Source organism: Hevea brasiliensis, chromosome 8 (assembly GCF_030052815.1).
Source record: "Hevea brasiliensis isolate MT/VB/25A 57/8 chromosome 8, ASM3005281v1, whole genome shotgun sequence".
Taxonomy (NCBI): domain Eukaryota; kingdom Viridiplantae; phylum Streptophyta; class Magnoliopsida; order Malpighiales; family Euphorbiaceae; genus Hevea; species Hevea brasiliensis.
The window spans coordinates 88,285,546-88,299,248 of record NC_079500.1 but is presented as its reverse complement, the minus strand read 5'-3'; positions in this window follow the sequence as shown (position 1 = coordinate 88,299,248).

Genomic DNA, 13,703 nt, shown 5'->3' with positions numbered 1-13,703 from the left:
TGCCCAAGTAACCTATAATAGACTATAAAGACTGGATACATGGGAGTATACTAGTTAGACATCCATATGTCTATCATGTATATATCTGTCATGTTAGGCACAAGGCCAGCGGGCAGGCATAAAGCTAGAAATCAGATCAGGCATAAGAGCCAATCATCACATTATGTCAAGCATAAAGCCAGAGGAATAATCATATCAGACAGATATTGTCTATCAATGATCATTTATATGAGCAGTACTGCAATCTGTAATCCCTAACTGGTATACCAATTGATCCAAGCTATATACATAAGTTTAGGTATACTTTGGGCAAATTAGTGTTATTAAGTACTTATTGACTTATTATTTCATGTTATACACTATTAGTGCTTTATAGCAATTTCATGTCATTTGTAATGGAAAAATAGGTTCCAATCTCATTTTTATGTAACTTATGTATTTGACAAACCATTTAAGTAATATATATATATATATATATATATCATGTATTAATTAATTCCTTGAACCTTCCTTTAGGTACCAATTCTGGCCCCTAACATTTACCTAGCAAATTGGCCAAGATGTAGACACTGTTTGGCCACACTTCCTTCATGGAAGTTGTTCCTCTATGTCTTATCTTTGTTTTCCTTTTTGATTCATGTCATTTGCAGTTTTAGAACTTAAGTTATGGTCAAATTACCAAAACTGGTTCATTGACCCTTTATGGTTCCAGAACTAGGCAGATTCTGGAATACCAACTTTGTCTAGTCATTTGGGCATGGTATAGTCATTTTTAGGCCTAAGGTTCTTGATATGAGTTATTCCCCTATGTCTTAGGGACACTCTGGTTCAAGAATCATAGTTTTTCAAGCTATGTAAGGTAAGTTATGTTCAATTTAACTGACCTGGACTCCTGAACCCTGTGCCTTCAGGGTATCAGGTTCAGGTCAGTGTTTTTGGTTTCCATTTTAGGATTCTTACACTCAAAATTTGAGGAAAGTTCTTCAATCAAAGTTGGAGTCCTATTTTTTAGGTTTCCAGAACAATATGGCTCATCCCAATTAGAATTTCCTAGTGAGAGATATGATTGAAAAACTATCTAGGGGTCAAATGGTTATTTAGTTTAAGTTTAGGACTTTTAGAATTGGGAGAACTGACTTGTTCTAGCAAATTCTCCAAATTGTATTAGGTTCTGGGTTTTGGTCAAAACATCAAAATTGTAGTTCTAGGTCTTATGGAGATTTTAGCTTTGAAATCACTACATTTGCAGTTTTGTGAACTGAGTTATGGCATTTTTGCCAAAACTGGTCGGGTAGGTCAAAGTCTAAAATTTTAGGTTATAATTGTTAACCTAAAGTTTTCTAGCAAATTGGTTGGGTTAGAGTCAGAACTGGGCTCTGTGTTCTCCATAAAAAATGTGCTCCTATGTGTAACCTTTCCATTGGTTCAAGAATCAAGTCATTTTGACCTTTCTAGAGTGAGTTATGCCCATTTGAACATTTACTATTCATATGATCATTTTTCCAGGTCCAGCAAGTGGTTACCCAGATTCAAGCAAATTTTAGGTCATTTTGTGTTCAGTTTTTGGGCAGCAACTCTCCATGAAAAATGTGGCATTATGTCCTAAGTTTCATATCGAATTGGCCTCACACCAATTAGAGCTGTCTAGCCTTACTTATAACTATGTAAGCACATTGGACTTAGAGGTCCAGAAATCCAGCACACAAGCAACACTTCTAACTTATTATCTCATCTCAACCAACACATCAATTCAACATCAAAACACATTAATTGGTCACTAATTGACCTCAAGAACATTATTGATGCATCATAACACCAAATCCCCTAATTCTCCAAACCCTAATTGGTCATCTTCTCAAATTCATACAATTCACTCAAACTTCCATTACAAATCATGTATATACATCCATCAACACACATAAACAAGCTTAAAGTCCTCAAACACATCAGTCCATCCCTCCATCAATGTTGACCGAAATTCAAGGGTTTTAATTGTGCATCAATTCCTTCAAATTTTAATCAATCCTAACATACTTCAACCTAGTTTCAAGAATTTAAGAAGAAAGAAAGCTAGAGATTGCACTAACCTTTCTTAGCATGTTTTCCAAGGTTGAAACTTCAAGTTTCCCTCACTTTCTTGGCTTCCAATCACCTTAGCAAGGTTCTAGGATAATTTTTAGTTTTGGGACTTATGAAAAATATGGAAAGAAATTAGGGTTTGATGAGCTTAAGCAAGCAAAAATGGAGGAAGATGGCAAGGAAAGGGTTTCGGCCAACTTGGTGGAGAGGAAGAAGATGATCAATTTTTATTTCTTTTAATTTCTTTTGTCTTCTTTATATTTGTTTTTTTAATTTCTATTGTTTAAAAATTTTAATTGAGTCATCCATACATCATGCTTATGTCATAATTTGGGAATTAAATCTTTATTTCTTTTATTTCCTTCTTTCCATTGCATATTTTATTTTAAATTTTCATTAAAAATTCTTTCATAATTTATTTTATTAATTCCACTTAACTTAATTGACATTGTGGTTAAAAGTCAACTCTAATTGTCAAATGACCAAAATGCCCTTCATCGGGTCAAAATTTATCTTTACTGATTGGCATAAATTTTCTTGCATTCCCTTGATATTTTTATTTTCATTAATCCTCATTAATCCTTCAATTAGGTCCCAAATATTTATTTCACAGGGTTTCCCACGAGCCTGGGGTTGGCAACTGTATTCACAGTCTCTTCCTGTTAGGGTTACCCATCGCTGGAACCTTGTGCTCCTTTAACCCATTGGCATTTCATTCTTTGATTCCTCTTTAACTTTGCTTAATCATTGTTTAGCTTATTTATGGCTCCTCACTCTATTTTAAGTATAATCCCAAACATTCTGGCTGTCCGATCAGACGCTAGTCACTGAAACAGTAGAATATACGGACTGCCTAAACTGAGAGCGTTGCAGTATATCTCAAGGGTTAACAATCCCTCTGACAAATATTAATTTCCTTATTTCTAATTATGCTTTATTTTAGGGAAAAACAACAGTAGATTTAAAAATTTCAAATTTATTTAAGTCATAAGGAAACCAAATTTATAAGTTTCCCATCTATTTAAAATTTCCTAAATAATGAAATTTAGTTTCAAATTCAAGGTAGAAATCTAACGGAGTTTTCCTTAAAATTTTGACTAACCTGTTAAAATACCTATCAACATTTATCATGCTACTCCAAGACATATGTGAAACCTATGTGGTTTCATTCATAACCCATCTCATAATAACCATAATTTATACAGCCATCTCATCAATTAAGATAAATTTACATACTTGAAAATTTATAATATATATACATATAAAAGCATTTACAAGATATAAGACTTCTTTTAACATCCATGTAGTTTATAAAATTTAAATAGTTACACATTAAAGGATTATATTTCATAACATAATTGCCTAATACAATGTAATTTTTTAATGTGTACAAAATAATATGGTGTCTTCTCAAGTTTTGAGCAAAACGTCACCCATTCACCTTCACTCTCGTGCCAGCTCTTTATCCTTACTTTTATTATGTACAGAAAGTTCAAACAACCCTCTGCTAAACAAATTTGCTTAGTGGTGCTACAACTTAATGGTATTATGTCATGCAATATGTATGTGAGCCGATCATGCATAATCTCATGGGACATGTTTTAAATAATTTTATTTCAATAGTACAATGTGCAATCCTACACAATTTAATATGACATGGCATAGCTTTTAATTACACAAATTTTTGCATGTTCAGGTTAAATACATTTACAATCAAGGTGCATAGCATTTCATGAATAACCATTTTCACATACTCTTTTTTATTTATTTCTTTAGCCCAAGTACAATGTCTAGATAACTCAAGTGACAAGTATCCTCATGGTTTATGTAGCCAAGTATCATCCTTATGGCTTTTGAAGCCAAGCATAATACTTATGGTAATAAACCAAGCATAATCCTCATGGCATGGAGCCAAGCATCCTCCTCATGACATAAAGCCAAGTATCCTCATTATGGCATAAGTCAAGTATTCTTATCATGGCATAAGCTAAGTATCCTCATCATGGCATAAGCCAAGTTATTTTGCATAATTTCAGTTAGTGACTAGTCAATTTCCTCATGCCACCTATTTTTAGACTTGTAATGGGCATACACATTATCAATATTACATATAATTTATTCAATCAAGACATGCTTATCAATTTTCCCTTTTTTCACAACTCATTCATAATCAATATCATTAATATCACATAATTGCATTTTTCAGTCAATTTGGGTAAACAGGTGTAGCAAATTTAAAATTCTATCAAAAATCATAGAAATAGGATTTTATTGCCATATTTTTTATAATTCAACTTTCATATGTCTATTTAAATCTCCAATTTTGAATCATATCAAAATCAGGTCTACATTTCAAGTTATGAACAAAAATGTGCAACATATTGCAGACTTCAATCACATTCAAAGTAGTAATAGGAAATATAAAAACATCACTATGCAGCTAGCCAAATCAATTCTTGGCCATAACTATAAAGTTTTAAGGCATTGATTAAGCTTTCCAACGGTTTAAGAATCACTCTATTTCAAGTTTTGTAGCATAAAATATGAATTTTTAAAGTTAATTGCCTTGCTTCTAGAAATCATCTAGTTAGATTCCAGATTTAAGCAATAAAAAGTTTTGCCTTCAAACACCACCTTAAAGTTTCCATGGACATAAAGATCACAGCAATCCAACATTCCTAGTTCAAGTTATGAATTTTTAAATGTGACTGATCTTGTAGCCTACTGGCAGTTCCAAACTTCCAATACATACTCAAGCTATCATTTTCTTTACTTTGTATTTCTTCCTTATTCTTAGTGGAGTCCCTAGTCAAACATGATAAAAAATATAGGTTATAGCACTAACCTTATTTGAGTACCAGCTGCTGCCCCTCTTCCTTCAAATCTCTACTAAATCCTTCAAGAAATTTGGTTTCTTCAAGCTTGAATCACCAAGTATTCTTACTCCCTTTACTTAGGCCTCTAAAGTGATATGTTCTAGGGTATTTACTTGGTGTCTCTTCTTCTAATTTGAGAGAAATTGGCTGTTGAAAGGAAAAAGAAAGGAGGAAGAAATGAGATGAATGGTCGACTGCCATGGAGGGGAAAGTAAAGTGAATTTGTTAGTTTTTACTCATTGGTCCTTCACCTTTACCCATTAGTCCATAATGTGCTTTCTATTTCCTATTAGTTATTCTTTTTTTTTTTTTGTTATTATTATTATTATAATTTCTAATTTTTCCCCTTAACTTAGTAGTTAATTCAAGTTAGCCCTCCGATCTCTTGCTTACCCCTTAATTTATTAATTAATTCAATTTGGTCTTCTAATCCTTGGTGGCCAAATTTCTAGGTATGAATAGAGGCAATTTCACACATAATTAATTTTGTAATTTATATGAGTACTTTTTAGATTAAATTTGAGAATATTACAACTCTCCCCCACTTAGGATAATTTATCCTCAAAATAAGAATGCACCTCATTCTAGGAACAGATGAGAGTATTTTTTTTTTTTTCATGTCATCTTCGCGCTCCCAAGTGGCTTTTTGCCCTGAATAGTGTCTCTATAACACTTTAACTAGGGGTATCTACTTGTTCCTCAGTTGTCTCACTTCATGTGCCAAAATCCTCATGGGTTCTTCGTCATAGGTTAAATCTGTGGTCACCTCAATTTCTTCCACTGGTAAAATGTGTGATGGATTCGATCTGTACCTCCTCACCATGGAGACATGAAAAATATTATGGATTTTCTCCAACTCTAGAGGTAATGCTAGTCTATATGCTACAGGTCCAACCCTATCAATCACCTCATAAGGCCTAATGAATCTGGGACTTAATTTGCCCTTGCACCTAAATCTCACAATTTTCTTCCATGGAGAGACTTTCAAGAATACCTTGTCTCCAACTTGATACTCGATCTCTCGCCTCTTTAAGTCTACATAGGACTTCTGTCTATCAGAGGCTACTTTAAGTCTGTCCCTAATAAATCTCACCTTATCCTCAGTCTCTTGAGCAAGTTTAGGGCCCAACATCTTTCTTTCACCAACCTCACCCTAACATAGAGGCATCCTGCATTTTCTACCATACAATGCTTCGTAGGGAGGCATGCCAATGCTAGTCCAATAGCTATTGCTATAGGCAAACTCCACTAATGGTAGATATTTATCCCAACTACCTTCAAATTCCATTACATAAGCCCATAACATGTCTTCCACAACTTGAATAACCCTTTCTGATTACCCATCTAATTATGGATGAAAAGTAGTACTAAAGTTCAATCTAGTCCCAAGGGCCTTGTGTAGACTACCCCAGAATCTAAAAGTGAACTTCGGATCCCTATCAAATACAATGGACACAGGTACTCCATGTAATCTCACAATCTCTATAATATACAATTCTGCCAAGCTTTCTAGAGAATAGTCCATCTTGACTGGTAAGAAGTGTGCAAACTTTGTCAAACAATTTACTATGACCCATATAGCATCATGATTCCTCTGAGTATGGGGTAGACCAATGACAAAATCCATAGTAATCCTGTAACATCCTCACTTTATCTAGTCCATACGTTCTGGTGACCAATATTGGTCCCGGCAGCTAGAATATCTGGAAATATAATTAGACTAGAGTGAGGAGTTATAAATAAACCAAATAATGATAAGAAAAAATAAGAAAAATTTTTGGAAATGAAATGCACTAAGGTTAAATGCGTTGTAGCCCCAGCGATGAGTGACCCTAACGGGAAGTGACGATGAAGGCTGTTAGCAACCCTAGACCCTGGGGAAACCCTGTTAAATAATTTTTGGAATTTCAAGGAAGGATTATTGAGGTTTCAATGACAATAAATTGTTTAGAAAATACAAGAAAAATTTAATCAATTGGTACACACAATTTTAGCTCGTTAAGCCAAACGGAGGGCATTTTGATCATTTTATCTTCAGAGATGATTTTTGACCAACTTGTCCAATTAAGTACATAAATTATATGATATCAAATATAAATAAACATTGCTAAAAATGAAATTAACAGTGAGTAGTAAAGGAAAAAAAAAGAAATGAAGATAATAAGGAATTATTAAGTAAGCATGAGGTCATTTAAAAATTTTTGGCCAATCAAAATTTAATAAATACACTTATAATACATTAAAAAGAAAGAGAAGAAGTAAAAAATCTAGAAAAAAAACTATCAGCCATAGTCTTTTTCTCCTTGGCCAAAACGCACACTCCATGGCCATCCACCATTTCCACCCATTATAAGCTTGATTTTCTCCCTCCTTTCACCATATAAACCCTAAGCCTCAACATTAAATCTTGCTTATTTACCTTGATTAAGGATTTGAAAGTAGAAAGAAGCTAAGAAATTGAAGTTAGTGAAGCTTGAAATTGACTCCATTCAAGGTTAGTGTCCAATTTCGTCTCTCTCTCACTCAATTCATGTTTAAGGACATGAGAATATTTGAAATTGTAAGAAAAATGGAACAAAATTTATATGTATGTATCCCTATAATTTTGGAAGCTTAGGGATGGTTAGGGTTTAATGAATTTCCTTGAAACAAAGTAGTATGTGAGCTGCCCTTGACATGAGTTGAGTAATTGAACCTTTAACTGTAAGTTTAATGCATGAATGAAATTTGAAAACTTGGGGACTTGAGCAAAATTAGGGTTTGCTCATGTAATTGTATATGAACATTGTAATGGTCAATTAGTGACCATTTGGCTATATTTGGTGAGGAATTGAAGTGATTTATGACAATGGAATTGAGGTTAGGTATGCTGCCTTAGGTAACCTGCAGGGCTGGATGTGAGTCCAGCAAGTTTGGGAAGCTGTAACTTGAGAGGTGTAGGTTCAATTGATGCAAGACCAATTGGACATGAAACTAGAAACATAATGGCACAAATTTGTTGAAGAAACCCTACCCAGAAAACCAATCCAAGTTGACCTAAAAACTACCCTAATCCGGGTGACCAACATGTTATCCCTGGAAAATGACCAAATGAATAGTATTTATTCAAATAGTCATAACTCAGTGTAGAAAAGTCCAATTGATCTGAAATTTATATCAATGAAAATCTTAGACAATTTAGGACAACTTTCATGTTGAACACAAACTGAAATTCTAGACTTAACCAAATGAAATTGTTATCCAAAATTGAGCTACCAAATCTAGCAGAACCAGGACTGCCTAGAAATTCTGGGTAAAAGGTAATCCGGCCAGTTATGTAACACCCTCCCTGTAGCAACTCCGTACATTCTATTAATCCGGTGACCAGTGTCAGTCCGGACAGCTAGAACGTTCGGAAAAATATTTAAACTAAAGTGAGGGACCATAATTAACTCAAATATTAATAAGAAAAATTTAGAAAAAAATTTTAGAAATAAAATACAACCAAGTTAAATGAGCCGGTGCCCTAGCGATGGGTAACCTAGTGGGAAGTTGCGGTTATCGCAACTAGGAGCCCTAGACCCGGGGAAAAATTCATAAAATAATTTTTGGGACTCCAGAGAATGGTCATTGAGGTTCCTATGGCATTAGAATGCCAAGAAAATATTTATAAAAATTTTTCAATCGGTACAGACAATTTTGGCCCGTTAAGCCAAACGGAGGGCATTTTGGTCATTTTGTCTTCAGAGATGATTTTTGGCCGACTTGTCCAGTTAAGCAAATAATTATTATGATCTAAAATATGAATAAATATTGCTAAAAATTAAATTGGAAATGAGTAGAGAAGAAAAGAAAAGAAAATGAATTAAAATTATAATTTTGACCTCATGCTTATGTCACTAAGCACTCCCACCTAATCACCACTTGACAAAATAAATAAAAGGGATAAAAATGAAGCAAAAATGAGATAAAAACAAAAGAAACCAGCAGTTTCCTTCTTCATACGGGCTGAATCAAGAGAGAAAGAGAGAGAAAAGGAAAAGAAAGAAAGAAAGGAAGAAGGAGAAGGAGATGAACAGTAGCAGAAACAGGGGTTCAGCAGGGCAGCATGTTTCTCTTCCGTCCAGGTGAGTTTGGCTCAACATCTACGGCTAATGTTTGGATATGTTTGAGGTATGTATGTGTAGAAGTTATGGTTAAAATTTGGTGATTGTTCAACGGTTGGATTTGAAGAAATATATTGTTGAACACAGGCTGTCTGTAGGTTGAATTCTGAATTTTGGCTACTGAAATTTGAGAAAAATAAATAGTTAGGATGCTTATAAAATTATGAAATTTGGTACAAATGATATTTGGGATGTTGAGGCTTCTGGGTTAAAATTTGGAGAATTTTAGACTTGTGGTTTATGAGATATAAATTGTTTTGCATGAGCTGTCTGAGTAAGACTGATTTCTGCAAAAATTCAGATTTTGAAGGGTTGAATTAATGTTTTGATATCTCATGATATAGAGATTGTTTGATGCTAAAATTTTTACTGATATTGTATATGGATGTCTTGAATATATGGTTAAAATTTGGGATTTATCTAACGGTTAGATCATTATATATAAATTTGAATGCACAAGCTGCCAGATTGGGTATTAATGGGTGGTTGTGGATTTAAGATTTATGATAGGAATTTAGTCCAATTTAAGGGGAAATGCTGTTGAATTTTTATTGGATATTTAATTTAGGAAAGTGAAGTTATAATTGATTATGATTATTATGGTTCTAGGAGAAATCTTGAAGAATAACAAGCTCAAGGTTGGTTTCAAAAAGGTTAGTGCTTATTTATGCATATATCTCTCTTATTCCATGTTAGGGACTTAAAATGAGTATGAAATATGTACACCATGGAATTCGGCAGCCCTATGGAAGGGATAAGGTTGATTGTTTTGATGGGCTTAGAATGGACTAGAGATGATGTTTAAAGTATATATATATGGATAATGAATTAGTGTGTTTAACTAAGGTATGTTGTGTGAATTTGAAATGGGGAATTAGGGTTTTGGAGAGAAACTTGGACTTTGCTTATGTAATGGTGAATTAATATTCTAATGGTCAATTAGTGACCATTTGAGGTAAGTTGACCATAATTTGGAGTGAATTATAGCATGACAAACTGATTTGGTATGCTGCCTAGTGAGAGCAGCAGGTGTGGCTGTGAGTCTAGCCTGTTTGGACAGCCATAACTTTGGCTGTGTAGGTTCAATTGGTGTTTGGCCAATTGGACATGAAACTAGACACATAATGGCACAACTTTGGTGAAGAAACCATGCCCATAAGACCAAACCAAGTGGACCAAAAACTTACCTCAATCCGGATGTCCTACAACCAGTTTCTGAAAAATGACCAAATGAACAGTGATTGTTCATTTGGCCATAACTCAGTGTAGAATGACCCAATTGACCTGAAATTTTACTAGAAACAAGCTGAGATATAGGCCAACAACTTTCATGAAGGAACCTACCACAAATTATGACCAGAACCTATTCAACAAGAGAGTGGAAGTTATTGTTTACTGCACTGTAGATATGGTCAGTTCTGAAATTTTTCAATCCGGCCAGTTGTGGTTTTTGGACCATAACTTGAGCTACAAAACTCTAAATGGTGTGATTCAAAAAAATAAATTCAACTAGACAAAATAAGGAACAACTTTCATGTTTATCATTTTCCCAAATTCCCACTGCAACAGCAACTAATGGAACAGTAAAGTTTGGGTATAAAAACTTAAAATTCTGCTCCATAAATTTTAAGCTTAGAAATGATATTGTTAACCAATACCAATAAATTTTGAATGCGAAATGTGGTATGTTGGGAGTATTAAAACCAATGTACCTATTGTTTATGCAAAAGTCAATATTTTAGTTGACTAATGAAATGAATAATAATATTCAAACTTGAAATTCAAAAATTGTGAAACTTAAAAGTGCAAAATGCCCTAGTAGGCCTAATGTGATTGGTTTGGATAGGTTGGCATGCCAATAGGGTTTTAATAGCAAGATCACAGATGATGTATGGCTTCATTGCCATTCTCAGGATGTGATAGCCTATGGCTATACTGATTATGATGTTTTACTTGACTTTATGCCTTATTGCTCTTATGGCTTATTAGCCATTCTGTTTGCACACCGGGAGACACATTATGACCGATGGTGTGACGGCCCGAGGTACCTGGTACCCAGTGCTAGTTTACCCGTTTATCCAGTCCGGTCAATTTGTATAGGTTACTTGGGCATGAAAAAGTATAACTGTAATTGAACTGATTATTAAAGAAAATACGAAAATTAAATATCAGGAATGATTACAATAAAATACAAAGAAGCTCAAGATCATGAAGAAAATAATTAACAAAATGCATAAAGAAGTTAATATCATAAAACATAATTAGCCCTCGACTAAACAATAAGTTAGTAATTATTCATTTCTTATGAACACAATAGCTAGGAAATTATTATTTTTATTTGCATATTATATTTTCTTGTATTATTGGCACCACTATGCTTTATGCTTAGCGCGTCGCTCTTGCAACGCGTAGGTACTGAAGATTTGGACAGAGGGCCCAGTAGACCACAGATTGGGTAAGGCCGTTCACAGTTCTGCATAGTGTCCGTGTCACCTCACAGACTACAGCGCATTGGTAGGACACTAGGTCCCATTTTGTATTTTATGATTTTTGTAAATTTTGTAATTAAACTCTTATTTTATCATGTATATTTGAAACAAATGTAATATAATTTTGTATTAATGTAAGTACTTATAATTTGTGAATATAAATAACATATGAGAATTTATTTATGATTTGAGTCTAATGATAATGTGAAATGAATGAATGACAAATAGAGGAATTGTTAAGAAATTGTTGTAAATTGATGTGATACAAATGGAGCTTGTGAATGATTGGAAATTATTGGAAGTATTTTTAAACAGGTTCAGAAGAACTGTTTTTCCACTTACAATGCACTCACGGATTTTCTATAAAAATTGCGTAAAAATTTAGATTTATCAAAAAAAATTGTAAACAAATGATTTAAAAGGGATAAATTGTAATAGAACTATGAATTGGTGCTCCGGCACACTGAGTGGCATAACTTGCTCGGCTACACTGTAGTCGGGTAAGGGGTGTCACATTTAGTGGTATCAGAGCATGGTTTAGGCGTTTCTAGGCCTAGATTGAGTCCATACCATGCATTGTATTTGTAAGAGTCGAGGTGACACTAATGCAGATCTGTTTGTCTTTCTTATTTTGAATAGGATATGGACCCTACATCACAGAGAGCAGTTGAGGAGGAAGTGGAGAGTCATGCTCCACCTGCAACAGCTGAGACTGGGGGTATGGGAGAACCTGCCCCGCCAACTCAAGCAGAGCCTGCTCAACCTCCATAGGCCATGTTCCAGCAAATGGCCGAATTCTTCAGACAAATTGTCACACCCTAGCCCTCTGTAAGGCATAACATGATCCCGTAGTATACCTAATGAATTACCAACTCCGTCTACTGATAACCCATTAAATACACTACAAGGGATTTTAAAAACTTTTCTTACTTCTTTTACAGTGGTGAGCACTATTTACAGGTGTGAAAAACCTTTTTGAATCAAGTGATAAAGCGACACATTTGACTTATTTGGAGTTTCTAAAAATTTTGGCAGAGTGCCATCTGTATTTTGGATAAAGCAGTTCTTGAAAAACTCAGAAAGAGCACTTCAATATGTATTTGCAAATCTCAACTCCAACATATTTCTCAACACAACATTTTTCTCAAACTCAAATCCACAGTAATTTTTCAAAGACTGAGATACAAGAAATATAATACAAAACTATTCAAGTAAATGAAATCTCAAATTTACATTTACAATAATTTACATTTAATTACATACCAAAATATTTTATAAGAGTTTTTATACAACTGCTCAAATAATTTACATACATATTATTACACGCATACATCAAAACTCGTGTACATGGGTATACCTATGATATACACTGATCTGAATATATCTTCAAGGAAATTTACTTATCGCTCTATGCTCTTCTTACTGCGACAGATACAAAGCTATCATTGAGTGGTGAACTCTGGTGCACAACTATAATTTAAAACATAGTACAATATACATTGACAAAATTCTGATAAATAATTTGGAAATCTGAATACTCATCAAATTCCACAACTCAAAATATTCATTGCCAATAATGTAAATCATTTGTATAAATGACTTTGATCACAAAATTCAATTTATCAAATCATGACTATCCATTTAAATAATTCTAACGAAATCAATTATACATAAACCATAATTGAAATCAAAATTCCTTACCATTCAAAAGCCATTCTGTATCTCAAAAATCATTATGTATTTCAAAAATCATACTGTATCTCAAAAATCATACTGTATCTCAAAACTCATTCTTTATCTCAAAAATCATTCTTTTATCTCACTAACCATGCAAGACTAATCTGAAAGGGCCATATTCGATGTGATTCTAACTCCCTATGGTCGGGGAGGTCGAATCAGATTCTAACTCCCTATGGTCGGGGAGGTCGAATCATCATGCACAGTACCATCACAATAATGAATCTTCTGCAAGGGCCATAACGATAAAATAAACTTAGATCTAACCTCAAATCAGAGGAAAATCTAAGCCTGTGCACGTACCATGGTAATCAAAACACAACTAACTCCATTGTCTTCTCAACAAATGAGAGAGACGGGTAATAACCTAGTCAAGC